This window comes from Eucalyptus grandis, chromosome 2 (assembly GCF_016545825.1).
Source record: "Eucalyptus grandis isolate ANBG69807.140 chromosome 2, ASM1654582v1, whole genome shotgun sequence".
Taxonomy (NCBI): domain Eukaryota; kingdom Viridiplantae; phylum Streptophyta; class Magnoliopsida; order Myrtales; family Myrtaceae; genus Eucalyptus; species Eucalyptus grandis.
The window spans coordinates 32,821,403-32,841,480 of NC_052613.1; positions in this window are offsets into that span (position 1 = coordinate 32,821,403).

The following is a 20,078-nucleotide window of genomic DNA, read 5'->3' on the forward strand; positions in this document are numbered from 1 at the left end:
AAGGAACTAAATATGAATCAAAAGATATTTCTTACATCACTGCTAAGAATGTAAGAGTATCCAATCCTCAAATCATTGATGACATCAACAGCACTCGCGACGTCAATCGCCGCTCGTATCCGTGCTCTTCCAGAGCGGCTCAGCCTATAATTGTTGTGACGAAGTTGTCTCTGACCCAACTTGAGGAAGTCAACAAACTTATATATTCACAGGTATCTCCCGAAACAAAGAGCGGCGACCAATCCGATATTTTACGGCATAAGGTGGTGCATGGACTTCTGCTGGCTATAGAATATGAATCCAATGTCCACAGCCATGAGATGGGAGGAGAAAAAAAGCTACAACCATTTCCGTGCTTCAACATGCCATATCCCTGCAAGTCAAGAAAGGGGTAACACATAGCATCACTTCAATTAATCATGGTATCGTCAGCCAAGAATGATGCTAATCTATATGATGCTCATGATACCCAGTCGAAAAGAATCCAAGAATTTGTAATGGGTTGCTTTAAAAAACAGGAGCATTCTTGGCATGCAAAAGAGATCCCAAGCAGCACTCAGCATTCGAATAAAACATACGAATAACAATCTTTCCAAACACTCTTAGCCGTTTCAAACGACAGACCCACGGACACTACTCAATCAAAGGCGGCCACTCGGCACAAATTATCAAGAACTCCAAACAAAATGCTCAAAACGTGGACGAAAGAGCCAAGCGCGCATAGACAGACGAACCCAGAACCAGAAACGAAGAGGTACGTACTCTCGAAGTGCACAGGTTGAGCGACTCCACATGGCGGCACGACAGGCTCTAGGAGGAGCTCAATCGCATGCGGCATTTCCGCTCCAAGAACCGATCTCGACGCTTCTTGGGTCGCCGTCGTCCTTTGAAGCTTTGAAGGTGGCGAAGGTGAGGCTGTGACGAGGCCGCGCAGCAAGAATTTAGATTGAGAGAGAGAGAGATTGTGGAGGAGATGCGAGCGCCCGGGGGAGGAGGAGATTCTTGGATTCTTGCTCTTCATCACGATTTCACCCGGGCGGGCTGACGTGGACGCGACGTGGATTATTACTTGTACTAATGAAGCGGGGAAAAATTATCCAAAAAGTGGTAAGCGTATTACATTTTTATCAATTCAATCATAAATATTTTAATTTTCTCAATAAAATTATAAATATTTTCACTTTTTGCCATTTGAGTAAATTTGATCAATTTTTGTTTGAATTTGCTGACGTAGACGCCATCATTAATGTGGATAAATTTTTTAATTTTTCCAACTTTTTTTTTTTTTGTGTTTTTTAATTTCATTTTTTTTTTATATTTCCCTTTTTTCCTCTAGCTAGTCACCCAACCTTGACAATCGACCGAAATTTGGCCCTATTTCGAAATATATGAAATAGTTATTTCATCAACACACTTATGAAGTCTTTTACTCTAAACGATCGCTCATGAGTTAAGAGCGGATAATTACCAAAGAAGTCTTAAATCTATTACAATTGTCCTAAACCTTTTTTACCAATTTAGTTATAAACCTTCTATAATTGTGCCAATTACCCATCCGCCAAAATTGGCTACCGCCGACATGGACACGTGACCGACGAACAATTTAATAATTTTTTTTTCAAATTTTTTATTTTTATTTTTTTTTGGCCTTCTTCTTCCTCCGGCGGTTGGCCGAGGCGAGGCCGACGAGGCTCGCTCCCGCCGCCATTGGCGAAGGTGAGCCTCGCCCAATGACGACAAGGCAGCCATCATCGAGCCTCGCCCAATCGCATGGCGAGGTCGAGCCTCGCTAGATCTCAAGCGACGGCAGCCTCGCATTGGGTGGGCGATCGCGGGCCTCACCATTGCTAGGCAAGGCTCACCTGGCCGGCCACCGTGAAGGCAAGCCTTGCCCAATGATAGTGAGGCCGCCGTCGCCGGATCTAGCGAGGCTCGACCTTGCCATGGTCAGCAAGGCTCGCTCGCTAGTGTGGCTGGGCGGGGCAGCGAGCCTCATCGAGGCCGACGAGGGAGGTCACAGGAAGAAAAGGTAAAAAATAAAAAAAAAAAAAAATTAGAAAAAAATAAAATATTTATTAAAAATTGTTCGGGCCGGGCTAGTGTCTCCTACGTCGCGTCCACGCCGCCAACCGGCCAATTTTGGTCAAATGGATTAAATTAGCACAATTGTAAAAGGTTTAAGACTAAATTGGCCAAAAAGAGTTTATGATTGAATTGACACAATTGCAATAGGTTTATGAATTTTTTTGGTAATTATCCCTAAGAGGTTGTAAAGGGTTAAAACGCGAAAGATTAGAGAATTCGATTAGAAAACCACCATTCGACTATAAGGATTGACAATGGTCAATACTACACTATTATAAATCAATTAGCGAATCGGATATTGTCACGCCTTGGATCCCGAGCGTACCCATCCCTCTTTTTGGTCAATAAAATTTGTGACTTCTTAAGATGAGTCAGTCGACCCTTTTATTTTATTGCACATGTGGAAGTGAATTATAAATCACCTACCGTAGCCATCCCTAATAGAAAAGCATGACAACAATTTCACCCATTAACAAACATGCTTTTATAAAAACTAACCTGGAAGTTATTTACAAGGTCATCAACCAAGAGTTTACAAAAGACGGTTCTCAAAAGGAAGTGACCTAATTGACCTATTCCTCAGGTCACCACAATCGGCCGGTCCTCCACTCTACGGCCCTGAAAATGAGCCCACGACGGGGTGATATATAAATCTTAGCGAGTTCATGCTCTAAACCCCGATTAGGAGGGAAATACGCCAAGAATCGTCCTAACCACATAATCACACAATCAATTAGACTTACCTCGTCTCAGATCCTTTCTACATATTAGCACGAATCACATAATACATAAGTGCAATAACAACACCCAAGCATTTGGAATGCCCCATTCAATCTTAGTCAATCAATTAATCAATCAATTCACAAGAGTTCCAATTATAAGGCCAAATCGTATGACACGTCACATTCCGTGTCACACAATTTTGTTCCATAATCAAGCGCGGTCAATCATATCGATGGTTCTATCTATACTCGATAATTACTCTCAACGTTCCAATTCAACATTCCCACTCAAAATCAGACTCAAGGAACTAAAGGTAACTCACATGAAGTCTCGCTATCATGTAGCACTTAGCTATTTACTATAAAAGCAATAGTATAAGGCATTAGAGGTAACTTATATGAGATCTTACTATCGTGAAGCACTTAACCCTTCACTATACATAACAATACTACAAGGCACTAGAGGTAATTCTCATGCAACTTTTGGTCGCCATGTAACACTTAGCATTTTATTACAATAAGCAATGATATAAGGCACTAGAAGTGACTGCACGACCCATCGAGTTTCCTCAACCCGACACATATCATCTCAATTCCCATAGTTAACATGCCCTGACTATAAACCATTACACAATTATTCACTCCTCAAGCTAAAGGTATTGTGTTTCACACTTAAATTCCTCAATTAAAGTAATGTCTTAGCATAATTTCTCCATGTTAAAAATACACGATAGAAATAATCGTGTGTGGATACATAGCGGTTTGAGCCAAAAATGCAATATTTTTCTTTTTGAAAATCCCACTATTTATATGGTGTCCGAAAACCTTTTTCGGTGTTAAAAACGATGCCCTGGCATTTTCTGATTAAATACCAAAATTACTCTATTTTGGAATAAATACCTAGTATTAAAATTTTCATTTAATTTGTACAAATCAACACTCAATTAAATAAACCACGCATACCATTACAATCAGCATGAAATTATGGTCACCGGCTATCCAACCTAATTTCGGGAAAATATTTAATAATTAAATAATTACGGAAATTAATTAAATAAATAATTTAAATTCTAAAATACTAACTTAGGCCAAAAATGCCTAAATAAATATCAAAACGAGCCAGGAAAATTTCTGAACCCAACTAGATAAATAATACAATTTATCTAGTCCATATCTAAGCCGTTTTAACCACCTAACATGCATAAATAAATAATTTAATTTTTAATTTAATCTAACTAACCACCTAATTTCAAATTAAATTAATCTAAATACCCCTTAAATGTCATTAGCCTATTAAGAAGAGTTTAGTACATAAACTCACCGGTTTAAAAATGAGAACCGGTTCACCACGACAACGGCTGAACTTGGGCTCTCGACGACACCAACGGGCTTGACCGGGCCTAGAACTAGCCCAACAAATCTCAGCCCAAGCTGTGACTTGTTGCTAAATTGGGCTGGGCTGACGTTGGGCTGACTTCGTGGGCTTCAAAGCTAGACTGGACTGAAGATTTTCGCTGGGCTGAGCTAGAATTCAAGTGGGCTGTCGCTGGGCTGATCCACAAACTAGCTGGGCCAAGCGAGGATGGGCTGAAGACGGGCCCAACTGCTGGGCTTGTGGACTGAATTCGCTGGGCCAAAGAAATGCATGAGCTGCAGGCCTTCGCTGGAAATGGAGGAGGATCGGTGGGCTGAAAACACGCGAACTGGGCCGATTGAAGCAACAAAGAGAGAGAAGCAGCATCGTTGTTGGTTGGGGAAGAGACGAACGACGAGGTTGTCGCGGGACGTGGCAGAGTCGAAGCTGGGACGATGCGTGGCTGCAGCAGGCGGTGGAGTGGAGCAGCTGGCCGCAATGGGAGGTGAAGTGGTCGACGAAAGGCTTCGGTGAAGGGAGTGTTGACCATGAGTGCTGCAGGAAACGAAACGTGAAAGTGGAGAAGGTGGGGTCAACCTCGTGAAGTTGCTTGGGGAGGGGGGGCGGGGTGTTGACTGAATGGGATTGTCACACGAAGAGAGGGGAAATAAAAGGGAAAAATGGCAGCAGAGGGGATTGTTTCGGTGGAGATGAAAAATAAACGAAGATACAGAGGAAATGAAAGCAGAACCGAAGGGGATGAAGCTGGCGTGAGGTGAAGAGAGAGAGAAGAGTCGGTCGAAGATGATGGGAAAAAATAGAAGAAAAGTCAATAGTTATCTCAAATTTCATCATGAATTAGTCCCCCAAAAGCCCACAAGCATATCCTCTTGTCCCAATTACTTTCTTGCAATAATTTCCCACCAATTAACTAAATTGAAGTCAATTTTGCTGCCCCAAAATCCAGCTCCGAATTTCACTCAAATACTCTTAGATTTCTTTCCCAATTCTCCAAATCGAGGTCCAATTTTGCTGAAGAAAATCCTGTACAATTTCCTGCAAGTCCGATACTCAAAGGCTTGGCTCGGGAAGTCTAAATTTCCATCGACTTAGCATATCTGAATTTCCACTAATTTTCCGGGAATCGTTTGAAACGATTTTCGGTAAAAATCTCGAAATCTCCGAAAAATCTTGAAGGATGAGTCAACATTCTTAAAATAAATCGTGAAACTACGTAACTAGAAATCGGGTTCAAATTCGCGGTTAATTTCAATCTGACGCGACTTTAACGTGACTCCGGTCTCGAGTAAAACTTTTAGGAATTTTGGTGCAATTGACCCATTAGTCACAATGTACATTTTCGACACATTAGCGACTCTCGGTTGTTGTGAAAATCTCGAGATTTCAATACGGACGCCGGTTACAGAAACGACGGGAAAATCGATCTAGTGTCCTTCAAAAGAAATTTTACAATTATGTGGAATCACCCGTACACTAATCATATATTTCTATCAAATTGACCTATCTCCTATCTCTAATCGATTTTTGATCTGCCATAATGACCCTTGTAGATCGACACGGTCGAGTAATCGATTCCAAAGTTGAATTCTCAAGTCCATTGCGTTAAAATCCCTAATTACTCCCAGTTAGGGGTGTCAAAAAAGCCCGACCCGACCCGACCCGAACCAACCCGAACACGGCCCGAACACGAAACAAGTAGTATACTTGTTTCGGGTCTTGATACTGTTTGAAACACAGACATAAAACAAGCAATAAAGATATGTTTAGGGTCGGGTAGGGTGAACATTGTTCGACTGAAACACGATAACTTCGAATCCAAACATAAACAAGAAACACAAACACGTTCTCATCTTTCTCGGCTCCACCTTCTTTCCGATGACACGACCGTGCCTACGCTCACGACCGCTAGGAACCCTAGCCACCGCCCGAATCCGTCGATCGTTGCCGTCCGTCGACACACCTCCGCCTCGCCGTCTCCATCGCCACCCCTCGTCTCAACGCCGGAACCCTAGCCGCCGCCGAATCGCCGATCGTTACTGGCGACGCCGAGGAGGAGGACAAGTCGGCTCTTGACCCCGAGCTCCGATCACAGCTTCCGAGTGGAATTTCAAGGTTCGCTTCTCCCTGTAGTTCTCGATTACGCTCTATAGGTTTGATCCGCCGCTTCTTGATTTCTGGGTTTTCGTTTTTGTTTTGTTTTTTTCTGCGAGTTGTCCGGTTTTCATGTCGAGCGAGTGCGGCGGTTCTTGTTCGCTTAAATTTATAGCTAAAATGATCGATGGGTCTCTCTCGCATCGTCTTCTTTAGCTTTGGATGATTTCGAGAAATGGGGTGAGTCGTCGGTGGAGTTGGATTTAGGAAGCTGAACAAGAACCAGGAGAGTTGCCGTCGGATTTGTGTAATTGGTGTTTGCCAAGAAAAGAAGAGATTCGGCAGCTTGACTTCGAGAGAGCATCTTCTCTCTTTCCAGGATTAGGCTAGAATGAAGGAACTGAAGATGCTCATGAGAAAAAAGTGCTGCAAAATGTGCCGTCTTTTGTGCTAATTAGGTGATGTGAGCTGTTAGGGGTATACTTGTTTCTCATGGAAATGTGATTCCTTTTCTTTGAGTGGAAGGCTGTGAATTAAAGTTAGATCTTGCGCATAAGTTTAAGTACCCCGCTTCGATTTTCGTGTCTCTACGAAAAGAAGCAATTTCACATGTAACAACAAATAAGACACGACGACTTGACAAATTAATTTAGGTTCATACCCCACATGACATGAGTGATATCCATAATGGAAGCAGATAGCGCATATTTTTTTATCACAAACAAGCGGATCTACAAGCACAAAAGAAAGTTCATTTTTTCAATGCAAAGTAGAAACAGAGGACTATATTTTCTTTATATGACATACCTCCCTGTTTATTGACTCTCCCTTGAAAGCCACATTCTACTCCTTGGCGAAACACCACCCAATCCTAACGAACAAAGCATAGCTGAATTGTACTTTAAACAAAACAACAGACAATAGAAAAGAAGAAGAGCAAACAAAGAACTTATCATAGACTCTCACAAAACCATCAACCAATTTATTGGTACACGAGTGCTTTCTTTCGTGTTACTTCTTGATGTCTTGTTAGACCGGTAAATGGAGTTCCATCATAATTATCTGGTGCACATTGAGATAAGCATTCCTATTCTCAATGGAAGTTCCGGAGTCGCGGACATCTTAATTTTGTTGTTTATGTAATTGAAGCAAAAAAGGTCTTTGTAGATAATCTAGTTTCTTTCTAGATGAAGTTGCTAAATTACTGTTTTTGTTTAAATATATACCATTGTGGCAGATTCTTTACTTTGTAGATAGAGTAATGGGAAATGAATTTATAGTAAGAGGATGTATGTTGATCGATTTACTTTGTTTGGAAGAATAGAATGTTAACTAGGCCTCCTCCTCATGCGTCGATGGAGATCGACTATTAGTTTTGTCCTCCCTTTTGGCATGTTTGGTACATTGAAAACAGATATGTTTTCTTTTCCAAGTTCAAAGTGATCATTTCGAGAAGTTTTCGCCCTTGAATTAGACAAACATGGTTATGAAGCTTTATACAAGAAAAAAAAAAACGATCGAGGTTATTCATGGACTTCTCCTTTTATGTTGTCTTAGGTTTTACGTCCTATTTATTCATATGTCCATTGTCCGCAGGTTTATGGTGGGAATATCAATACAATAGATGGTTGTGCTACATTTTTCACAAAGACAGGTTTTCTAATGTAAAAAAATACAAGGTAAAAAGAGTTGCTGCATTTGATGTCTTCTCCATCTTTGTATCATCAGAAGCTAAAGGATTCAATGTGTCTATGCAAGTTGCATAGTCCTTGACAGAATGCAGCGAGTCCTTGACAGAAGCATTGGTTCCAAGCACCCAGAAGAAAGTTGCTTTAAATCGATTAATTAAGATTGAGAAGCTTCGTGACAAAGAACTACCTCAAATTCTCGAGCTTTTAAAAGGATTTAACGAACCCCGAAAAAAAAAAAAAACCAGAACCCTACCGACACGATTTTCGAACCGACACGAAACACATTAGATGGTCTTATGTGTTTCGGGTCGGTCCCGGGTCACAACAGGACCATTGTGTTTCGGGTCGGGTCGGAGAACAACAAGACCCGACTTCGACCCGACCCATTGACACCCCTACCCCGGATAGTCCTAATTATCTCATGAGTGATTAGCTCAAAGAATGGCACTATCGATGTGTCAATGAAATGCCCAATTTATTTAATCGAAAACAAATTTTGAAAATTCTATAAATCAATTGACCGGAGTGCGTAGTCGATTTGCGGGTGATTTCGCACGATTATGATATAACTGAAAACCCAAGCTAATATATTTATAATAAATTTACAAAAAAAATAATTTTTAACTACAAAAATCATAAATTGGTAGATCTATAAAAACTTTACCCTCTATTAATTTTTATTAAGTCGGGTTAATACCATAAAATTACAAACCGGTACACTAATGATAAATAGAAGATAAAATCTCAAATTTATGATAAAATTTAACATAAATTAATTTATGTTAAATTTTACATAGATGTATTAATTTATGATTTTTGTGGTTAAAAATTAATTTGAGATAGATTTATCATACATCATGTACCTATTTGAAATTTTTTATGCTATTAGCCGAAAAATAAATGCGGTTCAAAAATAAATGCCGGGGCCGATGAAATTGCGAAAATGAAACACGAACTACCCTAATAAATAAAACAAGTCATCCTAACAAAAACAATTCATTATCATTATTATTATTATAAAATCTGGGCAAATAATTATGATCGTGGTCCCTTCATTTACACGAACACGGACCGACACCCAGATCTGGAAACCGCGAAATCGAAACGGAAACGGAAACGGCGCGAGCGAGCGCGCTCGCTGGCTTCCTGGGGTCAACGCAGAACTTAACGGTCAAACCGGGCCGTCCGCCCGCCCGCGAAACGGACTCGGCTGCCTGACCATCTCGTGTCGCGAGAAATTGGCGAGAAAACCAAACCCCCGAACACCAACCCGTACGTTGTCATTTTTTCAGCGAGAGAGAGAGAGCGAGAGGGGGAGTAGGATTGCTCACGCGGACTTAAATATCCTGTCCCTCTTAATAAAAATTAATAGTGTAAAGTTTTTACAGATCTAATGAATTTTTTTGTAGTTAAAAAATTAATTTTTTTATAAATTTATTATAAATATATTAGCTTGGGTTTTACACACCATTCACAGCAGCCGAAGGCCGCATTTCTAGAGAGAAAAGAGAGAAGACACTGTTTGACCGACTTCAAGTCGTTCTTGGTCACCAAGCATAAACTTCCCCCTTTGCTCCTTATTCTAACCAATCGCGGAGAACGTGCTCCACTCCTCTTTTTAACTAAATTTTTAATATTCGCATGCGACACGGAAAGAAGGAAAGGTTGGAGTGAGGGGAGAGGCCACTTCACTTCACTTCGCTTCCGACAACTTGTCACGCAACTTCCTCCTCACCCACTTCCCCCTCTCCTTTACAAAGCCCCCTTACTCACGCCCTCTTCTCTCCCTCTCTCCTGCAGAGCTCGGTCTGAACTCGCAGAATCCACGCGCAGAGCGACCCAAGAGTGTTTCAGAACAGTCCGTCCATGGCCTCTGGGCAACCGGCCAAAGGAAGAAAAGGAGAAAAAAAAAAAGGGGGAAGAAAAGAGAAAAGAAATTTAAAATATAAAAAATAATTAAAAATTCGAAAAATGTTAAAAATAATAAATTTTATCCATATAAGCATTGACCGTGCCACATAAACAGTCCATTCACATTAGTAAATTTCAGCTAAAATTGACTAGATGGGTTCAATTGGTAAAATCGAAATATGTGCCAATAAATTAAAAAAATGCCTGACTCATTTTGCAAGGCAAGCTCATCAATGATTTGAAGCAAAACATGCCTGACTCATTTTGCAATTTCACAGTTTAGAAAGCTCGATAAGCACAAAGTGGAAGATGTCATCTATAGCAAGCCGTAATAGAAATCGACTTCAATCAGAACCGTCTTTAGTTACTTGTGACCACACGTTTAATTGATACAAAGAGAGACTCACAGTGCAGGTATAGCTCCTGGGAGGCCCTCGTAGAAAGCGGGCCAGCCACAGCTGGAGTTAAATTTAGTTGTAGAACGGTAAAGAGGAGTCCCACATCCTGCACAATTGTACACCCCCTCTTCAAAAAAACTTGTTGTATTCACCCGTGCCTGGATATCTACATTTTAGAGAAACAGCAACAGATGAGACAGATCAAGGTGACAGTTTTTTGTTCGAAGATAAGACATGAATATATATGTCCAAGGATTTATCACAAATGATACCCAATATCAAACCAGAGGAAAGAGTTGCTTCTTGTACATAAACATAGTAGAGGAGGCATCGAAACGTATTCAGTTATGCTCCTTTGTTCTCCATTGGTTTGATACTTGAATTAGAAAAAAGGATGAGATTGCATTCAAAAAGAATATACATGAGTCTTCAACTACTTGCATCTGGCTCGGCAACATTTAAGTCCTCTCAGTTCACTTCCGAGCCATTAAGGATAGTTGAAGAGGATTGTTTGTGTGTATAACAACTCAACAAGTAAATACTATACATAACCACAGGAATAGATTTCTTTCCCTAAAGCATTATATGAGGCGATCATCCACCTATTTTAACAGCTTTCTTTTACTCGTGGGTGTATACCTATGTCGCAGCCCACACTAACATAACTAACAGAATGCATCTTATTACACAGCATTTTGAAAAAATCAACCATTGTGCTCCCAATGTCATTTGATTTATCCATATCATGCGTTTTCTTTCTTGTTTTCTAGTCGAATATTTGCCCAAGCAACACATAGTACCAAAACTGTAGTCCATCAGGTGCATGAGGTCCATCAATTGATTGATTACTAAAGCAAGAAAGCCCCACAAAGAGGGTTGACAAGACCTTAAGCTATCGCGATCAGCCTTAGCAGGCAATCGATGGTAAAAGCATGATCATGAGAACGACAAATGAATCATTTTCTAAAATGCCGCAGCAGTAACGAGAGGATATTATTCTTAGTTCTGCGATTCTCTTAAAAACAGCACAGGAACTTAGCCGTTTGATCCCTCCTATATCCTGGACGTGTTCATCGGAGTTGTTATTTAGAAAATCAAATGAAAATTGTATTAAAATAGTATAAGGGAGTGAAGAATAACACCCCCATCCTAGTCACTATTAGATCCAATCAATCGTAGGAGCAATCCTAGCGTTGGCATCCCAAAATTCTTGCATAGGCTCACTTATATGGTTAGAAAGTTATTAATTATTGTTATAGAATGACTAAACCTATATGGATCCAAGTAGGCTAGACTCGAGAAGGGATTTAGGGTGCGTTTGGCTGCACCCTATTTCTGTTCCTAGGAACAAAAATTTCTGTTTTTTTGTTCCTGGGAACAAAAAAGGAACAGAAACGCGTTTGGGTGCGTTTCTATTCCTTTTTTGTTCTTTTGTTCCCAGGAACAAAAAAGAAACAGAAACAAGAAACACAAAATTTGTGTTTCTTGTTTCTGAAACACAATTGAGGAACAAAAAAGGAACAAAATTGTGTTCCTTTTCTATTTCTTGCTCCCTTCGAACACCGCCTCTCTCCCCCGCGACGAGCTTCTCCTCCCCGCGACGAGCGACGAGCGACGAGCTTCTCCTCTTGCGACTGCGACGAGCTTCTCCTCCCGCGACCCGCGACGAGCGACGAGCTTCTCCTCCCGCGACCTGCGACGAGCGTCTCCTCCCCGCGAGCGAAGAAGTCCATCGTCTTCTCCCGCGCCGACAACACTCTGTCTCGACAGCCACGCTCCTTCACCGTGTAAACGTGGTCACCGCTCCTCCTTCACCGATTGTCTTCACTTCGGCGAGCCACCCCTCGCAGATCTCGGGCAATGGCTAGTAGGAGCTCGAGTGTGTAGGCTCGCTCGAGCCAGCGCTTGCCTAGATCTCGCGAGCCGCTTGCTCGAGGAGTCTCAGATCTGGCGAGCGTTGCTCACCTGGGATCTGCGCGACAGCGGCCTCGTGCTCGCTCGAGATCCGGGAGAGAGAGCGAAGCGCGAGCGTCGCCGTTGCTCAAGCTCGGAGCGAGCAGCAAAGCGTGACGTCGCTGCTTAGGCTCCAGCGAGCCGCCCGTGTGCCGGAACGGAACCATCGGCGGCTCTTCGCCGTGCCCAATGGTGCTGGCACCGGTGATGGGAAAGGGCACGAAACGGGGCAAATATCGGCCTTTGCCGGCGTTCCTCGACACCATGAGGAGTTGGGTTCCGTTGATCTTTGTCCCGCGATCCCGTTGTTCTGTGGCAAAAAAAAACGACGCCCTATCTAGGCCAATATCTTCCAAAGGGTATTTTCCTAGTCTTTCTCCATTTATTGATCTATTAATGTCAATCAAAGTAGTCGGCAAGAATCATGCAAATGCCTGAATCGAGCGAGCGAGCAGCGAAGTGCTCGCTTGCTTCTCCGCTCGAGCCAGCGGAGCAGCGAGCCCGCCCGCTCGCTGAGCGGTCGCACAAAGAAGCATAGAAGTTATTGTTGCCAAGCGAGCGCTCACCGCTGCTACACTTTTCATTGTGTGTGGACTATCAATTGACAACATCGGGCATGACAAAATAGCCTTTTATCACTCTCATAGTTCTATACATTATTGTTTCTTTAATCTCAATCTCTATGACATCATGTAGATCTATGGATTTGTGGCTGAATATATCAAAGTGATGTGAATCAATGTCGAAGTTATTGTTATTTATTTTTCTGCCTTTGAGTTAAAGCTTCTCAATTTGCATTTTGTCCTATATTGCTTGGATTTGGTCTAATATTAGTATTTTCTGTGTGTCTCTATGAACCCTTGCGGCTCAGCCACATTTTGATCCAATCGGAAGTCGATGAAGAAAAAGGAAAAATGGGTGTTAAAAGTGAGAAAGACAAAAGGAAGAAGATGACGCCCGAAGAAGAGAACGTGTAGAGGGTAGACTAAAGGGGAGGAGAAAAATAAAAGTAAAAGAAAAGAAAAGAACAGAAAAAAAAAAAAGGCACGTGAGAAGAGAGTGGCTCGATTCTCTCCTCGCTCTGTTTTGTGCTGGTGTTTTCTGTGTTTCTTCTCCTCCCCTCCCCCCTTTGGGTAGGTCGCGACAACTACTTAGTGAAAAATTTGTGCCCTACCATGTCATTTTTCATATGCGACCGCATATGACGTGTAGTTCATTTAGTACATTCTTTGTGAATCTATAAGAACAACGTTGTTCGACTTTTTTTTGTAGGAATGTTGGGGATTATACATTATGCGAGATCCTTGGTATCTTATGGCTATAATGCTTCGATTTTTCTCTTTAAGTTATGGATTTGCAGAGAATGGAGGGTGTTGTTTCGTTGTTGGCTTATTGCTTATTGTCTTGAATTTTTCTTTACTTAAGGTACATCCTCAATTGGTTGATTCATTCTCAGGTGAACGCTGATGCTTTGAGAACTTCGGTGGATCCATCCAAAGTTCCGGATTGCCAGTGCCAATCCACGAAGACATATTCTTTTTCCCTTGCTTTGTCCGGAATTTGCCAGTCCTGCCACATAAATCGCAATTTGCTGAATTTGGAAACAATCATCCGCATGCTAAGGTTGGATAGAAACTTTTCCCTATATGGAGATCCAGAATATCTATGCGAACCTACAGAATTGGAGGTTGCAGATGATACATTGCATGATGCACCTGGAATAAACATGCTTAGGACAAGGATTGCAAATAAAATGGCGAGGGATCATAATATGCCTGAAATTTCATGACTTTGTGTTTCCGACTTTTGTAATTTTGTTTTTAAGTATTCACTTATCAAATCCAATGTGATGAAGTTGAACAATGAACTATATTACTTCATTATTGTGATGTTATGTATGAAAGGGTCTACGTAGAGATCTATGAAGTATTCTTCTTTTAGGTAGCTCTTATTGTGGGATTTTTACTTACGAAATTTTGTTCCAAGTATGCACATGACCATATTCAAAATGTTTGTCTTCACCAACCATGAACAAAATTAAATTGATGAGCATTTCATTAGAGTGATAATGCAATACCAAGTTTACACTTTATTGAAAAAAAAGGCACGTGAGAAAAATTTGGAACAAAGTTTATTTATAAAATTTTCTTCAAAGTATGCACTTATAACCATGTTCAGAATGTTTGATTTTACTCACCATGAACAAAATTAAATTGATGAACATTTTATGATAATGAGAATTCAAAGTCAAGTTTACACTTTATTTAAAAAAAATAAATGGGAAAATTTTGGTACGAACTTAAAAAAAAAATTTCTTCCGACTAAGCAAATATGATCAAGTTTAGAATGTTTGTTTTCACTTAATATGAACAAAATTAAATTGATGAGCATTTCATGAGAATGATAATTCAATACCAAGTTCACATTTTATTAAAAAAACAATTGAAAAAAATTGGAACATAAATTTTTACAAGTTACCAAACGTGTTTCTCGTTTTTTTCTATTCCGAAACATAAATTTTATACAGCTACCAAACGCGTTTTTTGTTCAGAAATTGTTCCTGGAACATAAACACTTTTTTTCTATTTCTGTTTCCTAACAATTTTTAAACAAAACGCAAACAAACGCACCCTATATGCCCATACCGACACACATTTTACCATTTTTATTCAACTAGGGCTCAGCGAGCCCGGTAAGCACCATCGATCCAGGGTTAGTCAGAATTGACTTCCGTGAAATATATTGTACCAATTTCATATGAACCAAATAAGATGCAAATAAAAAAATAACTTAGTTAGGGGCCTATACCGTCTGTGTTTGTAGTTGGTGAAGTGAAAAATTGAACTTGTGTTATGCACTTCATCCACATGTATACATTCTTTCTTCTCTTTTAACTAATAGATCGATCTCATGTGCTTGTTTATTTTTTTTTTTTTTACAATAGTTCAAAGCAAATCCTAGCATACAAATGCATTATTTCAACCAAAGAATCTAAAATAGTAATCCAAATTAAGAAGATTTTCAATTACAATTTCGTCCATTCCTTATGAATATATGAATCAGGGCTAGAAAATATTTGAAAAGAATTGAGTTACATTAGAAAATGGATTCAAAAGAAGTCAAGATGAGAAAATTCCATCCCATATTTCTTTCCCGGCATGGTGGCGGATGATTGATCAAGAAATTATAAACACATGCATGGCATGGCACTGGTCGCTGCCAAGTTAAAAGAAACTTTCACTGCATCGTATTTCAGCGGCGATCGATCGATTGAAAAGAAGAGAGAAGGGGACATCTTCGCGGCGAAGGAAAGTACTAACGTATAGTTCAAAGTGCTAATCAGATCAATTATGGCTGCTTCCTTTGACTTTATCAAGCTTCCTTTCCTAGAAGTTGCTTTCGAAAAGCATAGACTTTTTGATGGATTTGCCCCCTCCGATCCTTCTTTCGAATTTCAACGGGGACCTCATTAACAAGAGAGCCCTATAGAGCAGTCGTCATTTCGATTACTTGCTTAGTGCTAACCAAGAGAAGTGCGGTATTATAAGCTTGTTTATGTTCATATGTTCACCAAACAAAGCGATCAATGCCGTGTAAAGTTCCCGAAGTGGCGTGAAAAATATTAGTATGGGCCGTGTCACATAAGACAAGTCAACGTCCACGTTAGCGAATTCTAGCTAAAATTGATTGGATTTGCTCAATTGGTAAAATTGAAATGTGTGCCAATAGATTTAAAAAATTTGGATAATTTCCCCAATGACATGATCGGTGAAATTATAGAAACGCCCTTGTGTTGATTTGAACCGTTAAATTCTAGTAACGTGATGCAGCCCGTTGGATCAATTTTCAATTCATAAAAAGTTGGGCAATTGGGCGAATGGGCTTTCAGTTTTGAATGTTGGCAACTTAATTGATGAGAAAAATAAATTAAATAAATAGAAAATTATTGATTTTTGATAAATAGATAATTACTTTTTTTATTTTGATAAGTTATATGCCGCATTAGAAAGGTTATTTATTATGACCAGTGATGTATTTGAAGAAAATTTTTATATGAGAAATTAATAATCACACATGCAAAATTCCTTGGCAATTACTTTTTCATGGAAAATTATCACTGACCCCGAAAAAAAACTAGTAATTAACAATATCGAAAGTTGAAAAGTACTTAGTAATAATTAATCTTATTGAAAATTATATATTTGTATCCAATTTATTTTACGCCATAAAAATAAATTATTGACACATTCGTTGCCCGATAAGCCACATGTGGGGTTGAAATTAATTCTATACCATAACTAATCCTTCTACATGTCAAAAATTCAATAGTGTGGATAGAAGGTTCTTTTACACTAACAATGGACCTATAAAAATCACAAAAGGTTAACTTTATTATTAAATTAAGTCTACTTTCATTTATGAAAGTTCATACCATCTCATGTTTATAGTGAATGCCAGGTAGTGAAAGCTTGGTGATTCCAAGCAACATTTGCTCTTCTTCTCAAAAGATCTATACATCTGTTTATTGTAATAATTACAGATTTACTATCAACCTCGTTATATTATGAGTTATAAACTAATGAAACTCTCTGTTGTCATTTCCAGCTATTCATCTTTAACTAACTATTATAATGGATTTTTTTTTAGGTCATTTTAGAATATCTTGATCAATTAAATCATTATAAAATTTCAGCTTTATCCAAACATGAAATAGTGTGGCTCTTGTTGTACTCATGGCACAACAAAGTCTCCGTTCGAACTGGATTTGGCCGTCCCATTTTTAATCAGACAATAGTCTCTACTTTCTCTAATAACTTTCTCTGATACCGTCATCTGATAAAGTAGAGACATTTGTCTGCTCCACCAACGAGATTGGAACGTAAAGGGTCTAACATCTATAAATCCAACCCCCCCAATCCTTCAGGCACTCCTCACAACTGACCATCATTTGATACACTTTCCCAATCCTTTGCACATTCGCCCTGTTCTTGCAGCTTTGTCTCTCTTCCTATGTTTCTTCCTCATCTTTCCCCGCATTTAAAAATGCCAAATCAGCCAGACAATATTGATGCCATTGTCACGTTCATCGTTCCAGTTCTAATTAACTTCGTTGTCCTGAAATATCAAGGGACACGGGATTCTCCATTTGATACCCATCCCTTCACTATCTTTCTCATCATTTTCACGCTTCTTCTTTATTCATTTTTGTCCCTTCCACTTATTGCTCGTTTGCCTATCTTTAGTACCGCTCGTGGTGCTTGCATCTTTTTTTTTCTCAGGGTCCTTTCCTCTCTCTCCATAGCTTTCCTCACGTTGTTGTTGTTCCGAGGACTCTCCTTTTTTCTCCTCTTTTTGCCGTTGCTGATAATGCTCTTTCCAGCTTACTTATGGGTCTCATTCAAAAGCTCAAGCAAAAGATGATAGTAGTCGCATTTCGTATGTTCGGCCGCCGAGGAACTCTTTTGCCATATTGATTCATACTATTAGTCGGTCTTTAACTAGTCAATGTTTTTAGCCAAAAAGAAAAAAAAAAACTAGTCGCTATTTAACTAGTCATGTCAATTAAATATTTAGCAGGTGCATAATTTCTTATATCCAATTACATACTATCATTGGATTTAAGTAGTTCTTAAAAGGCTTGAGTGAAGAAGAAATGAGCAGAAGATGATGTCTTTGCCAACCTCCACGTCCACCCATCCTTGCGTTCCGGCAGCTGAGCGGCAAATTTGAAAATGACGAGCAGCGAGCTCGCGGCCAAAACTCCAGATCTTGAAGTTCGTCGACCTCCACATGGATGCAGATTAAAAGAAGACATAATATAGGGATTTCTTTGTATTTATAATTTTCCTTTTGCATCCATTTGGTTAAGGGAAGTTATGATAAAGAATTCTATATCTAAAATTTTGGCTTGGGATGCGTTTGAGAGTAGCATTTACAAGGACTTTGAACGCCAGTCCAGTGCACTCTTCTTTTTTGTCGAAATTATCCTCACGAACTTTTTGTTTTCTCGTTATTTGCCCTTGTTATGAGACACTGTTCATCTTCTCCGTCGAGAATAGCCGGTTTAGTTCTAACTGACTGCGAGGGGCCGGCGACGGCTAGAGGGACGCCGGCGTGGTCGCGACAACCTAGGCGATCGTCGTCGGAGAGTGGAGCGACCTCCGCGAGTCGCGGCGTTGCACGTCCCCTCATGAGTCGCCGCGCGACCATGGCGAGGGGCCGCCCCGGCGATCCCCGGCGGCTCAGATCTGGGTCGCCGCGACCCAGATCTGAGTCGCCGCGACCAGATCCTCGCCGATCTGGGTCGCGCGACCCTCGGCGAGCCGCGGCGGCCCAGATCTGGGTCATCGCAATCCACGACCCAGATTTGGGACAACGACGACGGCGAGGGAGGCAGGCGGTGAAGAATCGGTGACGCGGAGGGCGAGGGAGCAGAGGGCGTCCTCGCGGGCGGCAGAGATGACGGCGAGGGAGGCGTCGGTGACGCGGGGGCCAGAGGGACATGTCGACGGCGACGGGATTGGGGCAGGGAGCGAGGGCGGAGGGGGCGGAGGAACTTGCAATGGTGGGATTCGTCGGCGTGGAAAGAGCAGCAGAAGGACTTGCGGTTGAGAAGAAGATGATGAAGATGAAGAAGATGAGAAGATGTTGTGCAGCGACCGCATCAGATCTTACAACCTGATACCTATTTTTCTTTCTTTCGAAAGGTTTAAAAAAAAAAAAATTATTCTTTCATTTAATTTTATAATTTTTTTCCAAATTCTTTACAAATAGGTTCAAAAATGAACGATGTTTTTTTGGGAGAACCAAAAGGAAGTTCAGTTTCCAATCTCCAAACTGTTAAAAAATAAAAATCATTTTTTTTGTTCTTTATTTCTCAATGGATTTTTTGGGGGTGGCACTTTAGATCCATGCCAAGGTTTAAGGCAAAAAGGAAATAAGATCTTTTGTCAACCAATTTTTTGAAAATTCGATTTATGATAATTGAACACCATTATAGTATTCTAATCTTTTAAGTCATTAGACCACTCAACAAATCAAAACAATAACATACTGGCTAAAAATTGCGGACGATAGATTTCGAGCGCTACCAATGGCCGCCTATCCTTCAACAGCCAACATCTTTTCTTTTTTTAATCACAAAAGTCCTTTAGAAATATAAATTTCTCCAAATACTATTTTGCTCAAAGGTAAATTCCTAGTGGACTTACAAAATATAATTTACTAAACACACTTTACTTTTTAAAAACTCGTTTAAGTTAAAATCCTTTGCATTTTTCCAAAGGCTTTTCTCAAAAGTCCAACCAAACGTACTTGTAATCAAGACATCATTGGAATTTGATATTGAATATATTGTCGATTTTTTAATATGATTCAATTTTGTTTTACTTTTTATCCATAGGATTTTACAATCATTATAGATGATATTATTTTGCATTTAATTATCAGGCCTACTTTTCGAGTTTTTAGGTTACGACTTTTTTGCTTATATTCATATATAATGTAATGGAACTTGCCCCTTGAATATATATTTAGATAAAATTGAGAGTTTTTCTTTACTTTGCGGTTTGTGCATGATTAAGATTTCACTCCGGCACATTTCTATTCCTATCACCTTCCACCAGTCAGGTGGTATCAAAGATCATCGAAGAGCAAAGTCATGTCTGGTTTAACATCGAGCAGCCTTTTTCAACATGCCACGTTAGAACAACATGGCGAGAAACATCTGCGAGATGGATAGCAACAAAAAAGATTTTGACTTTTAGAGTGCGTTTGTTTGTTTCTATTCAAAATTATTTCGGAAACAATTTTTGATTTAAAAACGCTGTTTGGAACTTGTTCGAAATTAAAA